The following is a 6,000-nucleotide window of genomic DNA, read 5'->3' as shown; positions in this document are numbered from 1 at the left end:
CCAGCCCTCAGTCTGTGGCAGGTCGGGTATCACTAACACAGGCCTCCACAACAACTGTTTCAGCACTAACCAAGTGGTGAAATTAAATATTAAAAGCTGAAAGAGCCAACACCCTTATATAAAGGCTTGAATGTAACAAAAGCCCACCAAGAGTTTTGCCTAGGCCTTTCCTGGGCCTTGAAACATGACAAAATGATGAAAGAATTCTTCACAGGACCCGTTTAGGATTAAACACGTTTTATTGAAGGTCTGAAGAAACTCACCAGGCCTCTACAAACAAGCTTTATTGGAGATTAAAGGAACTCCCCAAACCTCCATGATTTAGCAGGAGATAAGATAAGGGTCATCACCCCAGCACCTGGACCCATTTAGATTAAGTCAATTTACTGAGGCTCCAGAAGGAGGTCTTCAGGACTCAAATCTTACCTATAGATGAAAAGAAGTTAATCACTTATGTCTTTTTAGATGAGTGCACACTTACATGTAGACATATAGCTTAGAAGGGATATAAGCTCTGGAAAACTTTGTAATTTTGAGTTGGTCTGGCAATATTTTCCAGGCTTTCTCTCTGTAACCAGTTACAGAAATAAAAACTCTCTTCCTCCCCAGTTCATCTGCATCTCATTATTGGACCGCAAGAAATAGCAGCCCGACCCTCAGTTTTGTCAGGGAACAAGTCCTCTCCCACTGGTCAAGATAATTTGCAAAGAGCCGAATGTGACCTTTTCTCTCTCCCCTTTCTCTTTGCCTGTTCAAACGGGACCACCACTCAGGCCCCGACTCCTTCACCCACAGTGGGTTGTGCAAAGGCCAAAGCAGAGGCACCTGCTGGCTGCTTCCCTGGGCCTGCAGGGCAGACCCTGGTCCCTTGCTGCTGTGGTCCCCTGAGCCATGGGCCCCAGGGGCTTGGCTGGCTCTAGGCCTGGGATTACACTCTGCCCTTTGAGCTTTTCCCCACCCAAAGACAGCTGGCATTTGGAGGCAGCCACTCTCAAGGCTACCATGTTCCTCCAGACCCTATCCCCTCCTCAGGGAGCCCAGAGCGGAGCCTGCCTCCCAGGCCTGTAGTCCCTGCACACAGTAGTCAGTCCCCTGAGCACTTTGGCCTCCAGCACCTCTGGCTGCCCTGCTCCTGGCCCCAGGTGCCTGCTGACAATGTTGAACTTTACTCAAGCCCTATAATCCTTGAAAACAGCAATGGTTACAAAATCCCCCCATCCTTTAGTGTTCCAGAAAATGACTTATTGCCAACAAACAAACAAAACAACAACAAAAACACTGTTATGGGTGGGCTGAATTTTATTTTACCCAAAATGCATATGTTGAAGTCCTAACTCCAGCACCTCAGAATGTGGCCTTATTTAGAGATAGAGTCTTTAAAAAGGTAATTAAAGTTAAATGAAGGCATTATGGTGGGCCCCAATCCAATATGACAGGTGTTCCTACAAGAAGAAGAAATTTGGGGACACAGACAAACAAGGAAGATAATGTGAAGTGAAGCAGGAAGAAGATTGCCATCTACAAGCAAAAAAGAGAGGCCTGGAACAGATTCTTCCCTCACAGCCCTCAGAAAGAACCAAGCCTGCCGACACCTTGGTCTTGGACTCCCGGCATCTAAAACTGTGAGAGAATCAATTTCTGTTGTTTAAGCCTTTTGGTTTGTAGTACTTTGTTATGACAGGCCTGGGAAACTAACACAATACCCCTTCCCCGTAAGACTTAGTTAGGGCTCAGGAATGCTCTCCTTGTTTACCTATGACATGGACAGACACAAATCCTCCAAATTCCCATTTGCATTAATCAGAGTACTCCAGAAAAGCAAAACCAGTAGGAGATGATAGATATATTATTTTGGGAATTGGCACACATGATTATGGAGGCCAACAAATTCTATGATATGCCATCTGCAAGCTGTAGAATAGAGAAAGATGGTGGTATAATTCAGTCCAAGTTCAAAGGCCTGAGATCCAGGGAAGTTTATGGTGTTACTTCTAATCTAAAGCTGAAGGAGTGGGGAGTGGGGCCCATTGGTGTACATCTTGGAGTCTGAAAGCCTCAGATCCGGGAGCTCTGATGTCTGAGGACAAGAGAAGGTAGATGTTTCAGCTCAAGAAGAGAGAGAAAGAGAGAGAATGAGAGAGCGAGCTAGAGAGAGAGAGAGAGAGAGAGAATTTGCTCTTCCTCCATATTTTTGTTCTATTTGGCCCCTCAAACAATTGGATGATGCCTTCCTACATTGGTGAGGGTGATCTTTATTCATTGTACTGATAGAAATGCTAATCTCTCCTGCAAACACCCTCACAGACACACCCAGAAATAATGTTTTTACCAGCTATCCGAGCATCCCTTAGCCCAGTCAAGTTGACACATGCAATTAACTAGCACATCCCTCTACCTCTCACTCTGTTCTTCTGTTCCACTACATGGGAAAGCTCCTCAGAAGACTTGTCTACGCCTACCACGCACACTTTCTCAGCTCCCATGCTCTCCTTAATTCTCTGTAACACTGGTTTCACCCATTCTGCTACTGAAAGGACTCTTAACAAAGTGACCAAACAACCTGAATCTTGATGAATCCAATTCTCTGTCCTCATCTTACTTACACCAACATCTCAGTAGAATTTGACCCAGGTGACTATTCTTCCTTCATGAAGCACTTTTTCCCTTGGCTCCTGGGATACCACATGCTTCGGGTTTCCTCCTACTTCACTGGCCTCTCCTAATAGAGTTTTCTGGTTCCTCCTTCTCTGCTTGATTCTCTCCAGGACTCAGTGCCCTGGGTCCTCTTCTCTTGCTATCTACATCACTTCCTTGGTGATCTCAGCCTGTCCATGCTTTCATTGACAGGCTGCTTCTAAGCCCAGTTCCCTCTTAAGCTCTAGACTTATATGTCAAAGTGCCTAACCCACATCTCCACTTGGGCAACAGAACATCTCAATACCAACTTTCCTAACACAAAACTCTGGCTCCCAAGCTGCACCATTCAATCAGTGCCAAACTGCTCATAAGCTCACCCAAGATACTGGCATCACCATCTACCCAGACGCTCTGATTCCAAACCTAGACTCAGTTTGTCTTCTTCTCTTTCCCTCATAGATTCATATTCCATTATCAGCAAGTACTGCAGTTCTACTTCCAAATACATGTAAACTCCATCCACTTCTCTCTATCTCTACCACTGCCATCATTGCCCAGGCCTCCGTCACTGATACTTGCAGTATAATAGCCTCCTCTCTCTCTCCTCTTGCTCCTCTATAGTCCATTCTCCAAATATAACTCATAGTGATTTTTAAAAATCAGAAATCAAATGACATCATTTATTTGCTCAGAAGCCATGGATGGCTTCCCATATCACTTAGACTAAAACTCAAACTCCTAACCACGGCCTACAAACCCTACATGATCTGGCCTCCACTCTTCTGTGTGTTTACCACCCTCTAGCCCCACTGGCTTGTCCCTCAAACACACCTGACTCTTAAATCATCTCAGGGCCTCTGCCTTTATTGGTCCCTCGATCTGGAAAACTTGCGGGAATGGGATATTCTAGGACTGTGCTGCCCAATAGGGTAGTCTCTAGCCATGTGTGGTTACTAGGCACTTGAAATGGATCTAGTGTGACTGAGGAACTGGATTTATAAAATGTATTTTAGTTGATTTCTATTTAAACACAAGTAACCTAACGTGGGATGTGGAGACCATATTTAGCATGTGGAGACCAGAGCTCTAGCTCGTTCTGCTTTATAATTTTACAGAACTTGTCTGAAATCATCTATTTTATGCATTCATTTAGTCAACATTTACTGAGCACCTACTATGTACAGGGCACTATTATAGGCACTGGGAATTCAGCAGTGGAGCAAAAGAACAAAAATGTCTCATGGAAATTTCATTTAAGTAAGGAAATACAAACAATAAAATAAGTAGAAAATATATAGTATGTTAGATTGTGATAAGTGCTACAGAGAAAAAGCAAGGAAGCAGATATAAGGAGTGTTAGAGGTGTGCACAGAATTTTACATTGGATGATCCATGAAGGTATCAGGGAGAAGGTAGCAGCTGAGCAGAGATGTGAAGGACGCAAGGGAGATGGCCACGTGGGCATCTGGGAGATGAGCATTCCGGGCAGAAGAGACAACCAGCACACAGTTCAAGGCCAGAGAATGCCTGGAATGGTGTAAGGAGGAAAGGTGGTGGGGGCTGGATAAAGCAGCACCTGCTTGGCCAGCCACCTTGAGGACTCAGGCTTTTAGTCCAAGTAAAACAAGGTCTGGGGAAGGTATGGAGCAGAAGAGGGAGATGATCTGATTGAAGTTTCAAACTCTTCACTCTTGCAGTCGTGCTGGAGTACACTTCAGGGTGGGAAGGAAGGAAAGATGATTGCTTAGGTTACTGCAATTATCCACATGGAGGATTAGGGGGCAATGTGTTTATGGTGAAGGTGGGGAGAAATGGTTTGCCTCTGGATCTCTTTGGCAGGGAGAGTTAACAGGCTAGGCTGATGGGCTGCAGTGGGAGAGCAGTAGGTGATGTGTAGGTTTTGGCCTATGCAAGCTGAAGAATGGGACTGTCATTTATGGAGCTGTGGATGGCAATGCATAGAGCATGGCTTCCATGGTTGAGTATGAGATGACGATTAGACCCCCCAGGTGGAAATGAGCTGTGGAAAGTTGAAACACAAGTCTGAAGTTCAGGAAGATGACATGGGCTGGAGCAGCTGCAATTCCAGAAGGAGGCAGTGTATACTATGTTGAAGCCTGGACCCCAGTGGTACAACGCAGTGAGTGCGGATAGAAAAGCGAAGGGGTCCAAGAACAAAGTCTTGGAGTACTCCAAAGTTGAGAGAATGGGGTGATGAGAAACAACCAGTAATGGAGATAGAAAAGGAGTGACCAGTGAGGTGGAAGGAAAGGCAGAATAGACTGAGAGGCCTAGCAAAGGGAATAGACCTGATATGGTCCCCATCCAATTCTAATCTCGAATTATAATCCCCACATGTCAAGGGAAGGACCCATAATCCCCACATGTTGAGGGAGGGAGGTGACTGGATAATGGGGGCAGTTCCCTCCATGCTGTTCTCGTGATAGTGAGTTCTCAGAGATCTGATGGCTTTATAAGCGTTGGCATTTCCCCTGCTTGCACTTCTCTCTCCTGCAGCCTTGTGAAGAAGGTGCCTGCATCCCCATTGCCTTCTGCCATGATTGTAAGTTTCCTGAGGCCTCCCCAGCCACGTGGAACTGTGAGTCAATTAAACCTCTTTCCTTTATAAATTACCCAGTCTCGGGTATTTCTTTATAGCAGTGTGAGAACAAACTAATACATGCCCACTGGACCAAATGCTGCTGCTCAGTTGATGAGGCCTGAGAAGTGTGCATAGGGTCTAGCAATGTGGAGGTCATTGGGGACCTTAGCACCAGCATTTTTAGTACCATGGTGGAGGTGAGAGCCTGAAAGAAATGGGTTCAAAAGAAAATGAAGAGAGTAAAGGCTTTCATGTTTATTTAGCACCTGCCTCCCATCATTGACCAGAAGGACAGGGTCCTTGTCTGATTTGTCACTGGTGTGTCCTCAGTGCCTACTATAGTGTGTGGCCCACAGTGGGTGCTCAGGAAATATTTAAATTATTAAATGAATGAATGAATGATTCTTCCTCATCCTTCAAGTTTCAGTTCAGAGGTCACCTCCCCCAGAATACCATCTTTAGCCCCAGAAATCCAGGTGACACACCTCTGTGCTCCTTTAGCTATTGCTACTGAAATAGGATTGTTGCTTTGTCTTTCTCCCCATGAGATGGTCACTCCACAAATTCACAGATTGTCTGTCTTGCTCACTGATGTATCCCCAGTGCCCCACAGAAGGCTTAACACACCATACAAGGAGAGCGAGTAGCCTTGAGGGGTGGAGCTGAGTGTAGGGGAACATTAAAGAGGGGCTGAAAGATAGCCTCCTTTTGTATAGCAAACTCATACTAAAGCCAAATATCATGTCCTTGTGAAAAGCTTC

Source organism: Theropithecus gelada, chromosome X, assembly GCF_003255815.1.
Source record: "Theropithecus gelada isolate Dixy chromosome X, Tgel_1.0, whole genome shotgun sequence".
Lineage (NCBI taxonomy): Eukaryota > Metazoa > Chordata > Mammalia > Primates > Cercopithecidae > Theropithecus > Theropithecus gelada.
This window is presented reverse-complemented; position numbering follows the sequence as displayed.